This window comes from Podarcis muralis, chromosome 15 (assembly GCF_964188315.1).
Source record: "Podarcis muralis chromosome 15, rPodMur119.hap1.1, whole genome shotgun sequence".
Lineage (NCBI taxonomy): Eukaryota > Metazoa > Chordata > Lepidosauria > Squamata > Lacertidae > Podarcis > Podarcis muralis.
In genome coordinates this window covers 15,371,317-15,396,076 of record NC_135669.1, presented here as the reverse complement: position 1 = coordinate 15,396,076, position 24,760 = coordinate 15,371,317, and positions in this window count along the sequence as shown.

The following is a 24,760-nucleotide window of genomic DNA, read 5'->3' as shown; positions in this document are numbered from 1 at the left end:
GGTACTACTTGGGTACATGTGGGGCTACTTGGAAGCATGTTCCTGGATCAGGACCTGATCCAGAGAACCAGCAAAGATCAGAGAACCTGGTCCAGAGAGAACCAGCATAGGCCTCATATAAGCTATCATACTGACCTGCTTTATTGCTAATAATCAAGCTTCTGGTTTCACGTGTTTAGGTCCTATGCAAACATGGATATCTGGTGATCCAAGAGGATGAATAAATTGGTTGAAACTGGCCCAGATGGTGCTGACATTAAGTGTAGAATATCCTTGGATTTTGTGTATATTATTTCATGGTTGTGCCTGAGTTCAAGTGCTCCTTATCTGTGAAGCCCTTATTACAAGGTAAACCAATTTTTGTCATACAGCCTGACCACTTATAAATGTGTAGATCTGTAATTTTCAATTATCCCAATTTCTCATTCTTGTAATCTTAAATTCGTATTTCTGAAGAAATCTGAGAATTTTTATTTATTTTTTAAAAAACAACCCTCATGAAAATTTGTTAGAATTTCAGTGCAAATTCCTCCCAATAAACACATTCCTGCATGCAGTTCTAATATACACATCTACAAACTACTTTCCCATAATATAATGAATCATTGTATGTTATTTTCTCTAATATATTCATTTGTATCCACACTCTCCCCAATTCTTGTAAGTATTCTTGGGTTGGTGGGATGTATGGGGTTTTAAGGGAGGGGTAGTACCTCTGGTGGGGGACAAGTTGTGCTTGTTCTGGGGTAGTTTGCCCACTTTAGGCCTTCCCTAAATCCATTCCAAAAAATTGAGGGAACCCCTAGAACAGATTTAGGGAGTGGGGAAGGGAGGCAGCTTGGTTGCATGGGCAGAAATCCTTGCTCTGACGGAGGGCATGCCCTCCAACATGCTTCTGATGAAAATTGGGACGCATGTCTTTTGGTGCTGTGCTGCCAGGGCTGTCTTTAGCAGATGCGGCGCTGGGGTGCAAATATCTGCCCAGCGCCCCCAAATAACTACAGATAGTGTTGGGAAGGCAAGCTGCACGCCCGCCAGCCATATGGTTGGCAGGCCGCAGCTTTCATCCTAAGGCTCTGCGGGGATCGCTCTCCTCCCAAGGAGGCTTGGGAGGGAAGCTGCATGCCCACCAGCCTTATGGTTGGTGGGGCGCAGCTGGTGGGCGTGCAGGGCAAGGGGAGGCTGCCTGAAAAGCCGCACAGCTCCCCCACTTGCTGGGGCCTCTCTGAGAGGCCAGCGCCCTGGCACAATGCACCACTAAGCCCTATGGGAAAGACGGCTCTGTGCGCTGCCACACAAGTTAGCTGGCTCACATGAGAGCATGGGGTTCCACGCTCTTGGGGGAGCTAGCAGACTTGCATGAAAGCAGAGTTCCACTGCAAGCACCAGCTCACCCTCTTCCCCGAGTGGAATGGTGATGCTGGATGGGAAAGGGGGGCATTCTAGGATCAAATCTGAAGCCAGGATGGCTTCTGTAATTCCAGGAATGTCCTGGGGAAATCAGGAAACTTGAAAGGTATAGGAATGTGTTGCTCAGTGCTACTTTGGTTACAACCCAATGTTAAGGATGACTGGGAAGGGGATTGAAAGTAAAGCTGCTAAAATCACAATGCCTTCATACCAATCTATGGTGCAGCCACATTTTGAATACTATGTATGATTCTCGACACTGTACTTCAAGAAGGATATTGGAGAGCTGGACAAAGGTGCAATAAACAACATAAAAAGAGCCATTCTAGAGTAACATGCTGCTCTCACAGCTGCCAACAAGATGCCTTTGTGGGAAGTAATAAACCCCACCTAAACAGTCATGCTTGATAATAATATTGGTGCTGACTAATACTTAATGACTCCCATGTAAAGGTAAAGGGACCCCTGACCATTAGGTCCAGTCGTGACCGACTCTGGGGTTGCGGTGCTCATCTCGCTGTATTGGCCGAGGGAGCTGGCGTACAGCTTCCGGGTCATGTGGCCAGCATGACTAAGTCACTTCTGGTGAACCAGAGCAGCGCACGGAAACACCGTTTACCTTCCCACCGGAGTGGTACCTATTTATCTACTTGCACTTTGACGTGCTTTCGAACTGCTAGGTTGGCAGGAGCAGGGACCAAGCAACGGGAGCTCATCCCGTCGCGGGGATTCGAACCGCCGACCTTCTGATCAGCAAGTCCTAGGCTCTGTGGTTTAACCCACAGCACCACCCGCATCCCTATACATTAGTCTTATTCATCTGTATACACATTCCATGAAAGCCAGTGGCCTGGAGTGCCTTCCATCAGCTTCAGGTGGCCTAACTACATCCTTATCGGGACAGGAATAGCCTAACTACTATCATTTATGCTCTGGTAACCTTACAGTTATATTACTGCAATGTGTTATATGTAGGGCTGCCTCTGGTTCAGAAACTTCAGCTACTGCAGAATTCAACGGCTAGGTTGCTCACCGGGGCCTGGTGGTTTGAGCGTATTACACCGATCTTGGTCTGACTGCATTGGCTACCAGTTAGTTTCCGGGCCCAATTCAAAGTGCTGGTTTTGACCTATAAAGCCTTAAACGGCTCAGGACCACAATACTTCAAGGACTGCCTCTTTCCATATGAACCTACCTGTACCTTGAGATCATATTCTGATGCCCTTCTTCATGAGCCTCCTCCACAAGAGGTCTGGAGGGTGTTCACACAAGGATAGCCTTTTCTGCAGTGGCTCCCTGTTTGATGAATGCTCTCCCCAGGGAGGTTCACCTGGTGCTTCATTATACACCTTTAGGCAACAGGCAAAAATGTTTCTCTTTAGCCAGGCCTTTGGTTGATTGACATTCAATGTCCTTTTACAATGTGTTGGGGGAGGATTATTGGGTTGTTCTTGTTGTTATTTTGATTATGTATTCTGTGATTTTATATTGTGATTTTATCCTGTGAACTGCCCTGAGACCTGCGGTTATAGGGCAGTATAAAAATTTAATAAATAATGAAATAATAATAATAATAATAATAATAATAATAATAATGGTGATGCAGTGGTTAGAGTGTCAGACTAGGAGCTGGGAGACCAGGGTTCAGATTCCCCCTTGGCCTTGAAGCTCACTGAGTGACCTGGGGCCAGTCACTAACTCTTAGCCTCACCTACCTCACATGGTTGTTGTGGGAACTAAATGAGGAGGGGGAGCACCATGCCTTGGAGGAAAAGGTGGGATAGAAATGCAATAAAAAAGATATTAAATGCCAAAGAGAACTGGAACATTGAACTGTACTTCAGCTTGAAGTTGCTTCTTGCAACTTAAATCCTTTTCCTTTTGAGTCAAACTGCAGACCAAAATTTTAATATACCTTGATTGAAACTGGGTGGTGACTCACATAAGATAGTCTCATGGCAGAGCCTGATACAGCAACATTATTAAGGTCTGGGTCCAGCCAGTACCTGAACAGGAGACCCACTAAGAATGCTCTATATACACTCCCTTGAATTCTGCAGAGGAAAAGCGGCAGGATCGAAATGAAGCAAGCAAAATTACCTAAGGGGCTGGATGAGGTCTGCAAACAAACAATTTTCTAGGCTGGTTTATGGATGATGAGAAAATAGGTGTTTCAGTAGGAATGGCTGATAGGTGTTTGCAATGTTGCATCATTTACGTTATAAACATAATGGCTTCCTTTAGTTAGCCTCATTCACCATTTGCTGCTGTCCCAACTATTCCATTAAATCTACTTTCTGATTTATGTATTTGTTGGCCCTGGCTGGGAGCTGATATTATGACACGTCCAAGCTTCAAAATAAACCTCTCTCTTGATACCGGGTTATTTTATTGGGTGCATCAAGCTTGAAAGCAACCTCATCCATCTTAAGAAATGTATTTTCCCATTTGCTGTATAAATACACGTACGTTCCCTTGCATCTTACCACTCAGTCCGGCAGACAGATGAACAGGAACAACAGAGCTATGCTTCTGTTTCCATTCCTGTAATAAAATCGGCACTGGGGATCTTAGTGGCAGGAATGGCTTGCCTTTATAGAGGATTTCTTGGTAAAACAGACAGGTAGGGCATGGAGTTTGCCATTCTTGGCAGCTGTATTTGTATTGTAGAGAAAGGGGGGGAAGGGAAGATAAGGAAATCTGAAGGAGTCCCCTTGCATCACACACAATTGGATTACAGGGCATTAATTGGCTGGTGCTGAATTGAATTCCAACGTTTCATTTTATTGCTCATCTATAAAATGCATTTCACTATGGTCATCACCCATGCTCACAGATATTTTTTTCAATGTACACAGTACACAAAGGGAGGATTATCTCTCCCCTCCCCCAACTCATGTTTTGAAAACATATGAAAGAGTAGCAGGAGTCACACTGGGCAGTCCCACTTCTCAAGAGCCACACATTCAACAGCTGCGTGAATGGACCCCGTGTGCACTAATCAGCCAATCAGAGTTGCTCCTTGCATCAAGAAGCCTTGTGAGTGGGTGAATAATCATCATCAACTACCTGCTGTCAGGGGCCGGACTGAGGAGGAATGGTGGGGACCATCCCTCCTACTCCTGAACCTTCCCGAGAACAGGAGGACAGTATAGGTTTAGAACAGTGGTTTGCAGATGGGCATAGTTCAGAGGCTGCAGAGGGCAGAAGCTGGGAAATAATGGAAGAGGAACAGCAGGAAGAAGAAGCAGCACCAGGGGAGAGACAGCTGACAGACTCAGTGTCCTTGGAAAGCATTCCTGACCTGCCCTCCTCTCCCAGGACCAGGCAGCCATTGAGGGTAGTATAACAGAGAGCTCAGTGGCAGAAACCTTAGATTAGCCAACGCAGGAGTGACATAGAATAGGGGAGACAGAAGGGGGTGGGACTTTAATTGGAGCAATGCCATTATAGAGAGAGATACTGCATTCCTTTGTCTCTCACTGTGATTATTGAATAAACTAATTGGTAAGAACTCTTCTTTGTTTTTTCTCTGCTTTTTTGCTGCCACCATGGGAGAGATCTGATTCACCAAAGCCCGACACCTGCACCCTTCTAGACGTTGTTGGACTCTATCTGCCATCAGCCCCAGCTAGCACGGTTGATGATCAGTGATGATGAGAGTTGCAATCCACCAGCATGAGGAAGGAAGCTTATCCATTCCTGAGTTAGACCATCCTGCTCATACATTCCCCAGCAACTGCGGAATAAGAGGCATTCTGCCTCTTATTTAGTTATTGCATTTATATATTGCTTTTCCTCCTGTGATCTCAAAGCAGCATGCATGGTCTGCCCCAACTATTTAACTCTCATAACAACTCTGTGATGTTGGTTAGGATGAAAGATAGTGACTGGCCTAAGAGCACCTACTGAGGTTCATTTGAACTTGGATCTCAAACCATCGTACTCAAATACTCTACTCACCATGCTACATTGGTTCTCAGCCTGCTGATTCTGTGGGTAGCACATAGACATTACTGGAAACTCCATGATTTAAAACAAAAGAATTGGCAGACCATGTATTACATTACACTCTTCAACTGCATTTTAAAAAATAAAATAAAAAATCACTCCGTAATTTTTGGGGAAATGCCCAAAACAACTGAAAGCTTTTCTCTGCTGCTTTGCATTACCTCTGCTATTTCGATATGGATGGCTCTTAATTGAACATCACTGTTAACTCTAATCATGTACATGACTCAATATCAAACCTACAGACTTCCTCTGTTCATTAGCTCCGATCTTGTACCTTTCACGAACAGTGTTGGGGGAAAAATCCATTTCCAGCAAATATCTTTGCTCGCATGTGTCTGGATGGGTGGGTCTATGTATTGATTAAAGAAAAGCTGTGATGATATTTGCAATACATTAAACCTTGGAGTTGTGCTGGTCTCTCCAGAGAAATCTTGGAAGCTTTCTGGGGGCTTTCCTTGAAATTTCACATAAGTTTCCAATCAAGAACAACCAGATTCACCCAGACAGTTTGTTTTAGGTTAAAAACAGCTTTGCCTCCTGCATGGAGAGTTTCATCACTCTTGTGCCAAAATTGTCTTTCACGTGTATCCCCCCAACACCCCCCAACACACACACCATCCCCATCAATTACTAATAAAAGAAATTGTGTTCAGTCAAATAAAATTTCTTTGAATTCTCATGGGCTGGACTCACTTTTGAGCTGGCCAAATCATATCTCTGGTGGCCTGCAATATTCAGCATTCCTGGATGCCTGCACTTTCTGAAAACCCCATGGTGTCCTTGACTGCACTGGTGGAGGAAGAGGAGTGCAGGGGGAGCACACTGCCCCCGGCAGCGTGATCCCAGTGGGGTGCCATCGCGGCTGCCCCCCCTCCCGTGCTGGGTGCCCCACCGCCACTGATGGTGCATCATGCCCCCAGGATGTGTGCCAGCCCCGCCCCCGCCTGCTCTCTGCCCCCCATTGCTGGAGCATGAAGCTCCGCCACTTGACCGGGCTTTCTGGTAAGTGTGAGAAGCTGGAGATGCTGTCTCCCATGCTCCTAACAGCTGTTCAGCTGTTATTTATTTAATGGATTTGCCATGGATGCTTGAGTTGAGATTTCTGCATTGAGGGAGGTTGCCAGGATGACCTCCGAGTTCCCTTCCAGCTCTATATTGCTTTGATTCTATACCCACAATGTAACTTGTTGATCAACTTTGTTACATGCATATATCTGTTCAGTGCACACATGACTCTAACATGCACTTCCTATGAGAGGAATAAAATCTTGAGTGTAGACATAGATGTGTGTTGTTTTAAATGCGTGCATATGTTTAACCTTCTACCTAATGAGGAACTCTCCAGACTTTAATAATAATTTTGAAAGGCAAGCTGATGTGGGAATATGGAGAACTGAATTTATGATTGCAAAATTGACAGAGTCACCTGTTCCTGGGAGCCAGCATGGTGTAGTGGTTAAGAGCGGTGGACTTGTAATCTGGTGAACCGGGTTCGCTTCCCCACTCCCCAACATGCAGCTGCTGGGTGACCTTGGGCTAGTCACACTTCTCTGAAGTCTCTCAGCTTCACTCACCTCACAGAGTGCTTGTTGTGAGGGAGGAAGGGAAAGGAGATTGTTAGCCGCTTTGAGACTCCTTAAGGGTAGTGAAAGGCGGGATATCAAATCCAAACTCTTCTTTTTCTTCTTCTGTGCACACACCAACATTCAAATAAATTTGATAGTTTCCCTGAGTCCCAGCTTCTTAGTGCAAGCACACACACACACACACAACTTTATCATGTAGTGCTGGCTGAATTTGTGTCTACTCTTTCCTTATATCTAGCCAAGAGGTTTGGATATAATCCAGGCTTCAGAGGATAACAAATTGAAAGCTTCCCTGTCCTTTCTTATTATTTTTATTGGTTCAATATTACATGAGAAGGGAAGGGAAGCAATGTGAAATGTGTGGACCTGGTGATAATGTGTGTGAGACCTGATGCTGTATCTGGACCCAGAAAAATAAAACAGTGAGAAATCAAAGTGACAAGCAGGCACATAGGCAGGGAAATGAGAAGCACTGGCTTGGCTGGGCTTTCGGAAAGCAAGGAGAATTTCTCCTTTTCCCTCAAGATGGATTAAGCAAATGCTACCAATAGATAATTTTGAACTTCCTTTGTAATGTGTTATGGTTCGTCACATCCCACGGATCCTCTGGCCTAGGAGGCAATCACATTAAAATGGGTGCTTGTTGAGGAAAAGTGTAAACCACACTAAGGCTCAGGTTAAACTCGAAAGTCAGGGGAGGGACGGAATCCCTTCCAACATTTTATTTTCCAATCCTGAACTTCCTTCATATCTTCTTACTAGGTTTCTCTAGTGTCCCAATTCATGCTGACTTTTGCTTTATGCAAAATCAGTGGTGGCTGCAGAAATGCATTCCCTTCCATCATGATTTTTTTTTTTTACCAATCCTTTCCAAAATGGGGCTGAAATGGACCCTCCATTTTACGACCCCTTTCATGGGCAGCAACAGAGACATTCCTAGGATGTTCTTTACCTGGGGTAGACCATAACAGAACCTAAAAGATCTCACCCCTTCAGCAGCATAGCGTGGGTTGCTGGTGCCTGGGGCAGGCAAGCCATCAGAGCACCCTCCTCCACCAGAGCCAAGTGGGTCCACACTGCTCTGATTGCCCCCTCAGGGGGGGGGGAATAACTGGCCGATGTGGCACCTGGTTGCACCCCATCTGAATTTTGCACCCAGGGCCGTGGTCAGCCCCCCCCCCACTATGTCACTGCACCCCTTATATGCACATCCAACCACTGCCCTTCTGCAGATACCATCTTGTCAGGAGGTCTATTCTGCTTGATGAAGGAGCTGGACCTTTAGTCTGGTGTCATCTGCAATCTGGAACTCCCTTCCCTAGCACATCAGGCAGTTGCCATGTCTGTTGTCTTTTGGGACACATATTGAAGACTCTTCCATAGGGATCTGTGGAACTTTAAAAAGACTGTGGTTGTCAAAAATCAAAATGTTACACAGCCTTTCCACAATATTTAATGTATGCAAACACACATGTGATTTTATATATATTATATATATATATATATATATATATATATATATATATATATATATATGCAGGTTTTGGTGTCCTCGGGTGTCTTCCCGTGTAAAAGTTGGGGTGTCTAGGTGACGTTTCGACGAGGTCTCACTCGTCATCTTCAGGCTGGTGCTTTCGGCTTCTTGTTACTGGAACAGAGCAGGATCTCAGTGTTTGAGTTCCTATAAATACTGTTGAGGGGTGTGGTGTATAGCCTCCAATGTTCTGGGCCGAGAGGAAGTTCCCAGGCTAGTGTGCCTTTTCTTCTTTTGTTCCTTAGTTGCTTGAGGGATATCTTGAGTGATTTCTTGAGTGATATCCTGAGTACCACTTAGGTGGGTCATTAGGTGTGGATTAGTTGCTAAAGCCTTTGTGTCTTGACCTCTTGAACTTTGTGAAGAGTTTTTCTGAGAAGATGGCTGTAGTTGTGCTCTGGCTTGGCTTCGTGTATAGGGGCGAGCTGTGGTTTTGTGGCCTGTGCCAGCCAGATCTGTGTAGGGATTGCAGGGGGGTGCAGCATCCGGAGGTGCCATCATGGTTTGGCTACTGGATGGTGTCTGTAATTTATCTGTGGAGAGGGTCTGGGTTTGGGTCTGGTGTGGTTGATTGGTGATGGCGTTCTGTGTGCCTCTGGATCTGGTGTCAGTTTTTGTGGGGAGGGCTAATTTCCAGATGTCTGGCAAGCGGGATGTGTCGTCACGCTTGTTCATGTTGTGAGGGGGTTTCTCTATCTCGATGGCTTCCATGATTATTCTCTTGTGGTGATGTTCCATGTTAGAGAGCAATTTGGAATCTGCAAAATTAATTTCGTGTCCTGTTTCTTTCATGTGTTGGAAAAGAGAGGAAGTTTTTTCTTCTTTTTTGACGGCATTCTTGTGTTCTGCGATACGTGCATTTATTCGTCTGTTTGTTTGTCCAATGTACGTGGCTGGGCAGACTTTGCAGGGTATTTCATAGACCCCTTGGTTTTCCAACTGGATTTTATCCTTGGGGTTTCTGAGGATATTGGCTATCTTTTGGTTGGCGCAAAAGGCTGTTTTGATATTGTGTTTATGGAGGATTTTGCTAATTTTATCTGTAGTGCCCTTGATATAAGGAAGGAGGGCCATGCCATTGTTTTCTTCTGTGTCTTGGTTTTTGGGGGGTGTTTCTTTTTGGATTAGCTTCGTAACCCTGTTTTGCTGGTATCCATTGGCAATTAACACATTTGAGAGATTCTGTAACTCAGTTGTCAAGTGGTCTTTGTCAGCCAGGCGTTTGGTTCTGGAGATGAGAGTCTCGGCTACGGAGTTTATTTGTGCAGGGTGGTGGTGTGATTGTGCATGTAAGTAGCGGTTGGTGTGTGTTTTTTTCCGGTAGATAGTGTGTCCTAGGGAGCCATCAGGTAGCTGTAATAACACCCACCAAATCTGACATTGCAAAGGGGGGGAAAGCAACACCTGAGAATCTGTTTTTTATGTCAGCCTGTAACAACACGAAAAGTTGTTTTAATTTGAGTTGAGAGTTACATTAGGCGGTGCTTTTGTTATTCTGAGGTTTTAATGCTTTGTTTTGTTTTGTTTTTAACGTTAATTGCAGCACATTCTGAGTTCTGTAGAGGCAGGAAACAAATATTTAAAAAAGAAAGGAAAGAAGGACTTTATTCATTTCAGATATTAATTTATAGCTATTTAAAGCTACCAGTGCATTCCAGCTCAACAGTCCTAATATGGCAATTGCATGCAACTAGATTGTTGTGGAAACCCGCCAGAAAAAGGTAAAATGATAAAGAGGTCAAGCCAAACATCAATACAGAGGGACCACAGCATGCATCTAAGGCAGGGGTCAGCAAACCTTTTCAGCAGGGTCCACTGTTCCTCAGACCTTGTGGGGGGCTGAACTATATTTTGAGGGGGGGGAATGATGCAAGAGCCCCACGAGCCCCAGTGGCTGCTTACCTGTGTCTTGTGAGTGGCAGGGGCTGGTGGTGGCGGGATGATGAGCGGTGTGAAAAAGGGCTCCAGAGAGGGGCTGCTTAAAATGGTGGCTACTCGAGTGCTGCTGCTGCTACTTCTGCTGCTGGCACCAATAAAGCCCAGCCTCCTTCCTCCTCTAGGCAGGGCGGGGAGAAGCCAGGAGGAGGGAGGGAGGAGGCACTGGTGCCGCCATGTGAGGGAGGGAGAGGGAAAGAACGCACGCTGGCAATCCACGCGGCGATTCCAGAACTGTCTGTGGGCCGGATCCAGAAGGCAATTGGGCCTGATCCGGCCCTCGGGCCTTAGTTTGCCTACTCATGATCTAAGGCTTGGATCCTTATACCATATTCCTCATACGACCCAATGACCTTAAATGCCAAAGTAACCAACTTGAATTGGGCTTGGAGAACTATTGGCAACCAGTATATAGCTGTTTTAATATATGAGCAATATCTCCCACTACCAGCTTACTAGTCAAAATATTTTGCACTAGTTGCAATTTTTGGACTATCTCCAAAGTCAGCCCTCTTAGAACACATCATAGTAGTCCAGCTTGAAGGTTGTGTGTGTGTGTTGCATTGCTTTCCTTAACATTTCTTAGAAGTTTTACATGAGGAGCAACCTCCTAATCAGCCTTGAAAATGCCCTTTTGATTAAAAAAAATCTGGTCATCATCTAGAGATACGTGGAAGCTCACTGAGAAACACAGTCTTAGTGAAACTTTATTCGGCTGCCCCTCGAGATCCACCAGGTGTTTTGCTTCAGGAGAAAGTCACAAATTTACTTTGAACTTTGCTTTAGGGAGGGTAAAAAATACCAGTTGCAGCAGCTCTGAAGTTTAATGGCAGAAGCAAAATAAGCCTACAAATGATGCTGCTTTTCTTTTCATTAGCATCATAAGCAGATAAAAGTCTCTGCTACTGGCAACATCCTAGGACTTTGTCTATTAGGTTGACCAGTCTGTGGAATCTGTGGAATTTAATACTGAATAAAAAGGGTGGAGACCACAGCCTGCAATACATAGCTACCATTCCAGCAGGAATGTAGTCTGGCCTTAATTAAATAATTAGTCAAGTTCTTTGAGTGGTTCAGATGAGGGGTGCTCTGTAAGAACAAAGCCGCCTTCCTATTATCATTACTATCCTCATTGCTATCCCAACAGTGACTGCAAGATCAAAGAGAACATAACATGAATGGGCATTGGTGCAGAGTTCTGTTGTTCCTATTGATTTTTTTGCAAAGCACTTTTCATGTGTATCAAAGTGCCAGGCGATAGATGCACCAAATGATGCTGCAGATCCTGCGGCAATCAAACTCGGCAGGTTCTTTCTTTTTTTAAGGATGCAAATAGCAAATCTGTCGGATTGAGAGCAAGGAAAAAATTCCAATAAGCAGTGCAAGATGCCAGACTGAGTTCTGTAAAAGGTCTTGGCATGGGCAAAAATCAGAGAAGGAAGTATTTATGTTTGATCTTTCAGAAATATAGTGGAACAGAAGATGAGTGCACGTTTCTGTATATTCTGCTGCATATTTCTGGAAGTGGCTTTTACATTGTGTGAAAGCTCAAATATAGTGTGGAAATCAACTGTCAGGGAAATGCAATAAACTGCCATGTGAATGAAGCCATTGTCTAAGCATTGCCACTTGTAGACCTCAATAGGGAAGAGGATACAGACAAAACCAAAATTGCCTGTCATTGGCTCTGGTGCCATCTACTGTTCATCTCCCCACCTTCTGCCCTATCAGTTCCAGTGAGCACCAGCCATCGCTGCTTTTGTATATTGCTGTGGGAATACTGACTGGCCATTGGTGTGTGATATAAACTGTAGAAAGCACAAAGTCATCATGAAGGCAATACTCAAGAGTAACTTGTTTCAAGGGTAACTGGCAAGGGACGAAAGGGTAGTGGCAGAAGTAGGGAAACTTGGAGAATTACTGGGTTTTCAGTTGCTGAAATGGAATACTTGAAAGCAAGGAAAAAAACCTCAAAGCGTTTATTTTTGTGTTGATGTTTCTTCAGCATTTTACTTGAACAGTTGAAAGGCATGGTTCATTTTTGATACAAGCAGGAGGGGTATCCCATATCTCAAGTAATAAATGAAAACAATCTGTGGTAATGAACACATTTCCTTTTCATTGAATAATCACCAAAAACATAAACTAGAGTTTCCTGCTGTGGGTGTTGCCAGTGCTATTTCTTTATTAAATGCACATCACTGCCCATAAATCAATATTCCCTGAATGGCTTGCAGACAACACAATATTTTTAAATATACAGTGTGCCATAATTAAACCAGAACTGTATACAATAATTAACTGGAAGCATCCATATAATTAGTGTACATTGCGTATGGTATGTAATAATACCCCCACCTCAGTTTTTCTACCCACAGATAGGATGGATGCTGACACATGGAGAGGAAAATGGATACTTTCTTGAAACTATTGAACCTTCTCCTCTTCCTCTGATGCCCAAGTGAAAGGATTGATGCAAAAACCCTGAGCGCCCCATTGAGTTTTGCCATGGTCCTTCCACATAAGTGATGCTGTGTAAAATCCAGTGTACCTAATCCAACCAAATCCTTTCACATTGCAAGTGCAGCCAGAGCATACATGCAAGAAGGAGCACATCAATTATTATAATTGCATTGTAATAAAAATAAAAATGCAAACATTTTTTGTGCCACCCCGTCTCTGGAATGCTTTCCCTTGGGGAATTCATAATGTAGGGACAGTAATGCCTCTTTAAAACTTTTGTGTCTATCTAAAATTTAATGTCTCTTGATTTTTACGTTTTGTTTTGTTTTGCACACTGTTCCTTAATTTTATTTGTGATGTACAGTTGTGTTGAGGGTTTTTATCTCTCTCTCTCTCTCTCTTTAAATGTTTTCTGACTTTAACAAAATGTATACTCCTGACTGTAAAATAATCAAAGAAACCCCTGTTTACAGAAATATAAAACATTACAATTATCAATAAAAACAGTTAAGACAGGTGTTTAAAACAGCCAAATGATTGCTAACATCGTGAGTAGCTAAAACACAATAGAAGAAATTTCAGTGTTATACATACATAATAGGAAGCAGCCTTATAGTGAGTCAGACCTTTGGTCCATATTCTTCCATACTGCCTACACAAACTGGCAGTGGCTCTCCAGGGCTTCAGGCAGAGAGTCCCTCCCAGCCCTATCTTGGAGAAGCCAGGGATAAAAGCAGGGACCTTTTCCCATGCAAAGCAGATGCCTTTCCACTTATTTATGACCCTTTCCTTAGAGGGAAGGGGTAGCCAGGGTCCCAAGCGCTCTCCCCCCCCCCACAAACATATACATACATACATGCATGCATGCATGCATACTAATAGCAACACCTTGAACTTGACCCAGTAGCAAATGGAGAACCAGTGCAGATATTTTGAATGCTATTGGGGCAAAAGTGTCTCTAGCTCAATCATTTTCTCCCTTTCCGAAACTGTAGTGTAGGAGAGTGCAAAACAGTGATTGCTGTTCTCTAAGGTTACTTTCTATGAGCCATGCATATGTCAGATCAGGCAAATATTTTTTTCTCTGCTGATTTTTTTTAAGGTGAATCTCTTTTGGTAGGAAGGAAGATAATTAATCAAAATTGACTGCTAAATTTAGATTTAAAAGGTGTGTTTCCTGGAGAGCAGTGGGATCCAGTATGAGTTGGGTGGCCATCTGTCATGGATGCTTTAGCCATTGCAGGAAGATGAACTAGCTGGCCCTCAGGGTCCCTTCCAATTCTGCAATTCTATGTAAACCGCTTAGAATTTTTTTATTATTATATTAAGCAGTCTATTTTCTTTAAAACCTATAATGCATACATACATATCATTTCCTTGCAGTGTTTTCCCTAACGTGCTGGACCATGAGTCATCACTTCTCTGGAAAGATCTGATGGAAATGTAGTGCTTCTAAACATTCATCCACAGAGTAAAACCTCCTTTGTTCTCTGAGTAACTGAGTACAATCAGCCTGAAGATGCAAGAAATCAAACAGTTTTTAATTTTGCATAGACCCCGCAAAGAGATTCAAAGACTTGCGCTTCATTCTCTCTTTAAAAAGAGTTGGGCTATATAAAAAGAAATAAGACGCCAACAGCCAAAAATATGATCTTTTGAAACCAGTAGGCAAACTTCTGCCTTCTTTACCTTCATATTGCCTGTACCTTTCCTTTCTGCCCCTCATTTTCCCGCTAGGTTTTTTCCTCCTTTCAAATGCCTTTTCTTCTTTAACCTATAGGATCGGGGTAGAGGATCTCAGGCCTGGTCTGGTGGGAGGGGACAATATCAGCCCCCAAGCTTTAGTCCCTTGGAACTCTTACCAGGACACACTGCTCACTGGCCCAGTTTTGCGCATGCACACATGCACATACAAACGTTTTCATTTGTTTGTTCATAAGTCTCCTCATTCTTTTTTCCACATTAATCTTTGTGGGGGGCGGGACCTACAGCATAAATACAAAATTTAAATATGCGTTTTTAAATATATATTTTTCCTATTCTGAACCAGGCGATGAGAACAGTCTCTCTGCCTGGAGCGCAAGGCAGACTAAATCCATGGCAGAGAAACTCTCATCCATGGACATCATCAGGCCTGTTAGAGCTCCAGTTTTGCTCCATCTGGTCATTTTGGGCAAGGCACACTGACCTGCACACTTGGTAAGGGTACCACCAAAGGGCCAAAGGGTACCAGCATTTTATAGGTGCTGCCAATGTACAAAGTTGTGTGCAAAACACATCTGATGTCTGAGTCCCCCTGAATATGCCCAACTTGGCATGGAACTCAGCCAAAGCCCTAGTATAATCCTTGATGATGACTGGAAAATTGTTACCCACCTTGTCAGCACAACTAGGATTTGTGTAGCAGCCAACTGGAAAAAGAACACATTTGTCATTTATTTGAGTTGCCTAATAAAATATGGAATATAGCCATTTTATCTAAACTGACTCAACATACAGTGGTACCTCAGGTTAAGTACTTAATTCATTCCGGAGGTCCGTACTTAACCTGAAACTGTTCTTAACCTGAAGCACCACTTTAGCTAATGGGGCCTCCTGCTGCTGCCGCGCCGCCGGAGCCCGATTTCTGTTCTTATCCTGAAGCAAAGTTCTTAACCTGAAGTACTATTTCTAGGTTAGTGGAGTGTGTAACCTGAAGCGTATGTAACCTGAAGCGTATGTAACCCAAGGTACCACTGTATAGGTATGTATAAATATCAACAGCCAAACACATTTGTAGAACATGATGTTTTGGAGTAACAGACAACATTCAGCTAATTTCTTGCTTTTATTGTTATAGCCAATGTTTGTATTGTCTGTTGTGGTTCTTTCATATTGGTTCCTAATGTTAAAAATTGCCTAACACAAATCTGAGCCCCAAAGGTAAAGCTGAACATGTTAACCAGGGATGAGGATGAGGATTCCCCCTGATGTTGGTGGATTACAACTCCCATAACCCCTGACCATTGGTCATGCTAGGTGGGGCTGATGTGGTCTGGCATCATCTGCAGAGCCTTGGGTTCCCCATTCCTGATATAAATTGAAAGGAAACGGCAAATATGTCAAGTCTCTGGTACTCCCAAAGAGACCATAACCTGACACCTGCCAGGCTGGTATAAACACAGTCCCTCCAAATAGACAATCTGGGTTTTCGGTGCCAAGGTTATGTACTGATCACTTTGTTGTTTAGTCGTGTCTGACTCTTCATGACCCCATGGACCAGAGAACGCCAGGCACTCCTGTCTTCCACTGCCTCCCACAGTTTGGTCAAATTCATACTGGTAGCTTCGAGAACACTGTCCAAGCATCTCGTCCTCTGTCGTCCCCTTCTCCTTCTGCCCTCAATCTTTCCCAACATCAGGGTCTTTTCCAGGGAGTCTTCTCTTCTCATGAGGTGGCCAAAGTATTGGAGCCTCAGCTTCAGGATTTGTCCTTCCAGTGAGCACTGAGGGCTGATTTCCTTCAGAATGGAGAGGTTTGATCTTCTTGCAGTCCATGGGACTCTCAAGAGTCTCCTCCAGCACCATAATTCAAAAACATCAATTCTTCGGCGATCAGCCTTCTTTATGGTCCATCTCTCACTTCCATACATCACTACTGGGAAAACCATCGCTTTAACTATACGGACCTTTGTCGTCAAGGTGATGTTTCTGCTTTTTAACATGCTGTCTAGGTTTGTCATTGCTTTTGGGCAAATCAGTGAATTTCAGGTTCTCATTTTCCCCATCTTAAATCCAGTTCTCAATATTTCCGCAAGAATTTGCAGACTAAAACAAACAAAAAAAAATTAAGTGCTCATCAAAATTCATCAGAATTTTTACACATTTTTGCAGAACAATTTCCCCATTAATGTATTTCTGCATGCTATTTTCATTAGTATAAGTACTCATATGCAGACTTTATTCCAGTTTATGCAGTTTTGTATGCATTCCTTGGCTGAAGAACTGCTTTGCAAAGAATTTCAAGAAGTGTGAATTTCCAAGGATGACTGTGTTTCCTTTCACGTATTGTTTTGGAAAGTGTGAATTAAGTGGATTCACTTTTAAATGCAAACAGAATCTAATTTCCCTTGCATCCCTAGTTCCTTCCAAAAGCATTGGTATTTATACAGGACAAGTGGTACTCCCTACCTAGCTGTGCCTACCCATTTTTAGTTCTGATAACTACCCCTGATACCAAGGACAAATCTACAATTACTGTCATCATTACCCATTGTACAAAATAAAATATAATATAGGCCTATAGATTTCCCACCCTTTTGAAAGCAGAGGAGAAAAAGATCCTCAAAGCTATACTCATTTTTGTTACCAAGTGCAAAGCTTCAGTTCCGATCCTATCTCAGCTCCCTGGCAATTATTTTAAAAAGTATTTTCATACCTCCCACTTGCTCAAAAGATTATGAGATGTCTTTTGAGCAGGTTTATGTTATGCAACATTGCTGAAGCTGCTCGTTGGATGGGGTAGAAGGTGTGTTGCATGTAGATCAAAGCAAGAGAGAGAGGGTGGAGCATTCCCCAACCTAACTATGACTCTTTTCAGAGGGGCAGGCGGAGGTGGGGAGAGAGGGAGTTAAAACCTGTCACATCTGGATCCGTGTTGCGGGTAGTTGTACTTATATCTAGAGCTGGAGTTGGCATTCTCTGGCATGAGTTCCCCATGCTCACTTACTGGAGCTAGAAGCGAAGAAGCAGAACATATTGCCATGTTGTCCATAGAAAGAAAGTCTTCCAACATCAGGGCAGACCCTATCATTAGACAGAGTGAACTGACCCCTTCAGGTGGCAGATGCAGGAGGACAGTGTAATGTCACCAGGTGTAGTGGAAAGCCCAGCAGCAGCATTGAAGCATGGTCCAGTTGCCAGTCTGCTCAGCTTTTGTACATGGAATGGGAGCAGGCACCAGCTTGACTCTTTGCCTCAGGCAGCAAAATTCCTTGGGCCATCCTTGTGCAATATGATACCAAGTTTCATCAATCCAGAGACTTAGCGTGGTCTGCCAATTATACAGGCTGCTTCCATACACTTATTCTAGTCCCACGCAACGAGGTATGTAGGAAGTTGCCCTCTACCAGATCAGTTGACCACCTAGCCCAGTTTGATCTTCTCAGAAGCTAAACTAGACCTCTCGTCTAGGATTGTCCACTCTGACTGGTAGCAGCTCTGCAGGACCACAGGCAGAGGGTCCTTCCCATCACCTGCTACCTGGTGGTTTTAACTGAAGATCCCATGGATTGAACCTGGGACCTTCTGCATAAAATGCATGCACACTGACACTGATCTTTTACTAAAGCTTGCTTCGATTCCATGCCATAAGGTTCCACAGAAATTCACCACAATTAACTTACATAGCCTTAACTCCTGACCTTCACTTGGGTCTCCACTCTCAATTACCTCCCCATCAGTCACTTCGGGAAGTAAAGATTGCCAGTCCTTCTTCAAGCTCCATGTACCTTCACAGTTCAGCAACCACAGGTGATCTGTGTAGATTGGAGTCGGTCTCTTTCTTATACAGTGGACGCTCGGGTCGTGAACATGATCCGTGTGGGAGGCACATTCCCAACCTGCAGCGTTCGCAACCCGCAGCGCCGTGTCTGCACATGCGCGGGTCGCAATTTAGCACTTCTGTGCATGCACAAGTGTCAAAACCCGGAAATAATCCATTCCGGTACTTCCGGGTTCAGCACAGTGCGCAACCCAAAAACACACAACCTGAAGCATCTGTAACCTGAGGTATGACTGTACACAAGGCATTGTTGCTTCCCAGAGACACAGTGTATGATTGCAAGCGCCACTATTCCTCCTCAAACGCCATTAGTTTCTCATCCACCATTCTGCAGCCTGCTGACAATGATTCCAGCAACCTCTCCCCTGTAGCAATACCAACCGGGCACCAGGTTTGCTTTATAAGGGTCCCAGGCCAGGGAAGGAGGGAAGGCAGGGGGATATACTTGCCCCTTGCTGGTTCCAGCAGTCTCCCCTCTGTAGCAATACTTGGCCAGGCAGCAAGCCCCTGCTGTAAGAGAACAGCCGACATTAAGCACCGAAGTTTATTAAGTAGCTTTCACCTGAGATTGTGGCAGGAAAAATATTGCAAAGTGTTTTGTGCTCAAGTGAACTAGATAATAATCATATGCTAATAGTAAGTTCTAATTTATAGGTGTCCATGAATAACGGCTATCTCCTCCAGCAGTCTCCATAAATAACCCTGTAATCAAAGCTGTGGGCACACATTTTTTTAACAAATAATAATCAATTGCTATTGTATGTAGTATTTTTTTCCCCTCTCCAAAAGGAACTTTACATCAAGGATAGGATTTGTGATGTTCTCCCACAAAGTCCAATATTCTGCCTTTCACCCACAATGGAACCCAAGGAAGTTCACAACATTGTCGCAGCTCTGGGATAGCTCAGTCGGTAGAGCATGAGATGCTTAATCTCAGGGTTTTGGGTTCGAGCAACACTTGGGCAAAAATATATATTCTGCATTGCAGGGGGTTGGATTTGATGACCCATGTGGTCCCTTCCAACTTTGCAATTGTATGATTCTATGAATAAAAACAGATGCAACTTTTTAAAAACAAACCGATAAATATAAATATTAAAGAACAACTAAATAAGTTACCCTATTAAAACAGCACTGTTAGTGGCCAAAGGCCTGTCTAAACAAACAAAGGTAAATTGGTTGATTTGATTGACATCCTATGCTCTATTAAAATGTGCCGTGGAGATTATTGGGTTGTTGTTTTTATTTTGATTATGTACTTTGTGGTTTTATATTCTGATTTTATCCTGTGAACCGCACTGAGACCTGTGGTATAATAATAATAATAATAATAATAATAATAATAATAATAATAATAATGGCAGAGAGGGGGGACATGATATGCACAAGGCATGCCATGCAGTGATGGGCAGCTTCTATTGTCTTTGTGATCACTGTCTACTCTAAACTGTGGTCTGAGAGCTAGGAGTAATCAGCTGCATATCAACCATGTTGGCATAAAACAGAGGTGGGGAACATATTGCTCACCAGATCTTTGTCCCATCATCCCTCACCTTTGACTATGTTGTCTGGGGTTCATGGGAGCTGGGATACAACAACTTCTGGACAATGGGTTCCCCTTCAATAACAAACAACATTCAAAATCCAAAAGAGAAGTAGGCCATTCCAGTCCTAATGGATGAACAGAGGCTGTGTCAGCCAGTGTTCTGTGCCCACTAGCGCAAGGGCTCTTTCACTAGAAGACGGGTGAGTTTTTAAATGTTGCTCAACAGAGGAATCCAATGTACAGTGGTACCTCGGGTTAAGTACTTAATTCATTCCGGAGGTCTGTTCTTAACCTGAAACTGTTCTTAACCTGAAGCACCACTTTAGCTAATGGGGCCTCCTGCTGCCGCCGCGCCGCAAGAGCCCGATTTCTGTTCTCATCCTGAAGCAAAGTTCTTAACCCAAGGTAATATTTCTGGGTTAGTGGAGTCTATAACCTGAAGCGTATGTAACCTGAAGCGTATGTAACTCGAGGTACCACTGTAACCAGTTGCACTAGCAGAAAACTCATTGTGCAACAGTTTGCACAATCTATCAAGCAACAGTTTGCACAATCTTTCATGCAACAAAGTTGCCAGCAATCACACAATCAATTGCTTTGGAAGAGAACTATGGGAATTTTGGTTCTGTGAGTGGAATATGGGATTCCTAACAACTCTCAGCACCCTGAACAAACTGTAGCACCCAGTATCCTTTGGGGGAAGCCGTAACTGTTTAAAGTGCTATGATACTGCTTTAAATGTATGCTGCAGATGAGGCCTTAGTCATAACATTCATTGGAACTGCTCTGAGTAATAATAATAATAATTTATTATTTATACCCCACCCATCTGGCTGGGTTTCCCCAGCCACTCTGGGCGGCTTCCAACAGAATATTAAAATACAATAATCTATTAAACATTAAAAGCTTCCCTGAACAGGGCTGCCTTCAGATGTCTTCTAAAAGTCTGGTAGTTGTTTTCCCTCTTTGACATCTGGTGGGAGGCATAGCTGTCAACTTTTCCCTTTTCTTGTGAGGAATCCTATTCAGAATAAGGGAATTTCCCTTTAAAAAAAGGGAAACGTTGACAGCTATGGTGGGAGGGCATTCCACAGGGCGGGTGCCACTACCGAGAAGGCTCTCTGCCTGATTCCCTGTAACTTGGCTTCTTGCAGCAAGAGAACCGCCAGAAGGCCCTCGGCATTGGACCTCAGTGTCCGGGCAGAACGATGGGGGTGGAGACACTCCTTCAGGTATACAGGACCAAGACCGAGTAAAGCTTAGTTGAATATCACCCACAGTGTTCCATGGTTCTCCTTTGTTAAACGTTACAAAATGCCTTGGCCCTAGCTCCCCAGTTGCCTGGATCTTTCCTCTTTCCTCTGGGCATCAAAGCAAGGCTGACTATTGTGTGGTGGGGAATATGGAGGTAGTCTGCAGGCTTGAAAGGTTAATGCTGAAGTGAACAAGACTGCAGGCCAGGGCTGGTGGACCTGTGGCCCTCCAGATGTTGATGGACTACAGTTCCCATCATCCCTGACCATCAACATGCTTCCTGAGGCTGATTGGTGTTGGAATCCAACAACATTTGGAGATTCAAAAGTTTCCCAGTCGCTGCTTCAGACTCTTCTTTCTTTACAAAGGAGCTTATTTCATAGAAGAAGAGCAGCCACGTCAAGTAATATCTCATGTTGTATGTGCACATTTCAAAATCTTATTGCCTCCAGCTTGTTGCCTGTAGGAAACCTGGAAAATTGCACAAAGACTTTCTTGATCAGGAAAGCTTTTTAGGGTAATTGGAGGCTCGTTTCCAGGGCGGCCATCCATGTGGCCTTCTTTACAAAGCACAGTGGTCTGTTTGAAGGAGCCCTCTGTTCGAAAGGCTACTGTTGAGATCTGGTTTATGGTAAAGGCCAATAGACAGAGGGAGCGGGAAGGGCTTTGGTTACCCACCAACACTTAACACCAGGATAGCAGACTGAAGAGGTACATGGGGCATCTGGCTGCAGCCTCATTTCCACTGTGGTGAAATGTATCTGTAGCTCTATTTAAAGTACCACAAGTATTTCTAAATGTGAATCTATATAAATTGACACAAGCAATTTTTATGCAAATATGTATATCATTTGGTCTTCATTTTTGGTTATGCATAAGTGGGGCCCCCCGCCATTTCTGTCTGCATTCTGAGTATGTTATGGATGTAGCTTGCTGTTTTATTATTTTAATTGATGCTGTTAATTTCTATTGTGGTTTTATTGGTTTGCTTATGGTTTCTTCGTAAGTTTCTTTCAGAGCCTATTTGGGGCACTAATGATGAGCACAAATTCTAGAAACAAATGGGAAGCTCTTATTCGCTATTTTAAAAATAAAAAAAATATTGTTGCTGTCTACTCCTCTTCACGCCCATTTTGCTTGGAAAAAGAGAGAATCAAGAGGAGCATTCCATATAGCCTTTGAACCAACCAAACCTCTTCCTTTCCTGCTGTCACTTCCCTTTTATATGCCCAGATCCTTAGCTATCTCTTATCACATTAGGGCTCTTCACTGCTGCTCCCTTTACACAACTGCAGTGATGACAAACTCTGGGAGATACAACAATATAAATATGTGTACGTAAATAGAGATGGAAAAGGAATCTGTTTTAAACTGATTTTTTTTTTGCAAGGAATTTGATGTTTTTAATGGATCGAGCTTTTCCCCACTGGATCACCACTTGCTCCAGCTGCTTGTGCATTGTTTGGATATATATATATATATATATATATATATATATATATATATATATGAATTCATATGCATCATATGCATTTCAAATTCAAGTCCCAAGTGGTCGTATTTTTCTACAGCTTCATATTATAAATATTAACAGCCGTTTATACTGTTACATGCATTGTGGTATGTTGGTTACCTTAGGAAACTTAGTTTATATATTTATCACACAGAAACATTTATCTATGTCTATATGTATATTAAAAATAGTGTATAATAATGCATATACTGTGCAATAGTTGTTTGTAAATTTAGAAGAACCTGTAATAAAAAGCCTCACTTCTTGTTGAGATCAAATAATCTGATAAAATTTAAAAACTGGGCAGATATGCTCAACATTGAGATTTTCGGCAAATTTCAACCCTGCTGAAAATGGTAACCAACCATGTCTGTTGTGAATGCAGATCTGAGATGCACGTCCCCACATCCAATGAACAAATTCGATTTCAAAAGCATCCAGAAGCACTAGCTGTTAGACACGTCCAGTTGCCTATGACTGCACCTGGGTCTGGGACCAGTGGCGAAGCTGCATGCTACCAGGGGCGGAGAGCAGGCGGGGGCATGGCTGGCGCCCCGAAGGCCATGTCACGCATCCCAGGGGCATGGTACGCCACCTGTGAGGGTGTGGTGCGCGTTCTGGGGGCATGACATGCCGCCTGTGCCCGGCGCATGGGGGGGGTATGGCGCGTGGGGGGGGGCACTGCAATGGTACCCTACTGGAATAGTGATGCCAGTGGTGGTCCACCTCCTCCGCACTCCTGTTCCTCCGCCAGTGTCTGGGACATGAAGGTGCCACCTTTGACTTTAAAATTGCTTTTGAGAGTAGAAAGAATATTGGACAAAGTTTGGCCTTCTCACAGAATGTTCCTCTCGCATCTTTCTCTACACCCCAGAACTGAGGTCACACAGGTGGCGCTGTGGTCTAAACCACTGAACCTCTTGGGCTTGCTGATCGGAAGGTTGGCAGTTCGAATCCGTCCGATGGGGAGAGCTCCTGTTATTCTGTTCCAGCTTCTGTCAAGCTAGCAGTTCGAAAGCATACCAGTGCAAGTAGATAAATAGTTACTGCTGCGATGGGAAGGTAAACAGCATTTCCGTGTGCTCTGGGTTAGTGGTTTAGTCATGCTGGCCACATGACCAGGAAAGCTGTCTGTGGACAAACTCCGGCTTCCTCAGCCTGAAAAGCAGGATTAGACCACATGCTTAGTTGCCCTTGACTGGACTTAACCGCCCAGGGGTCCTTGACCTTTACCTTATACCGCAGGATACACCCCACCTCACTTATCATGCACAGTGCAGTGAAACCTTCACTAAGCTGGCTGGGGCTCATGAGAGTTGTTGTCCAGAACAACCAAGGAGCAAGGACTAGCTTGGCACTTCTCGTTGTGGCTTGCCATACCAGGATGTGCCTGAGCCATCTCTTGGGCATTAGTGCTTTCACGTTTAGTTCTCTACTGCAAACGTCAGTCTGCTGCACATTTTTTCCTCCAAGGGCAGCGTGCATTAAAGTTGTTCTTTTTTATGCATCCTCTGTGTGGCCTTTGCTTCATGATACTTTTTGCACAGAAACCGCCAAGGGTTTCTTTGAACAAAAAGGATATTACAGAAAATCCTGATGTTAGAGGAAGGCTGTGAAGTGTCTCTATATCTGTGCCTTGCTGAAAGCCACCATCATAGCTGCCTGCCTTTAGAGCCTCAAGCCAGAAGAACTTCGCATAAGGAATTCGAATCACTTGATTCTTTGCCACGCCTTCCAAAACTCACGGTAGGGATTCTCAGTGATCCCTTCTTTTTGAGACTCTGCAGCAGGGATGGGGAAGCATTTTCAACCTGAGGCCACATTCCCATCTGGGCAGCCTTCTAGGGGCCAAAAGCAAAAGAGAATTATAGTTGTAGAGTTGGAAGGAACCCCAAGGGACATCTAGTCCAACCCCCTGCAATGCAGGAATCTCGTCTAAAGCATCCATGACAGATGACCATCCA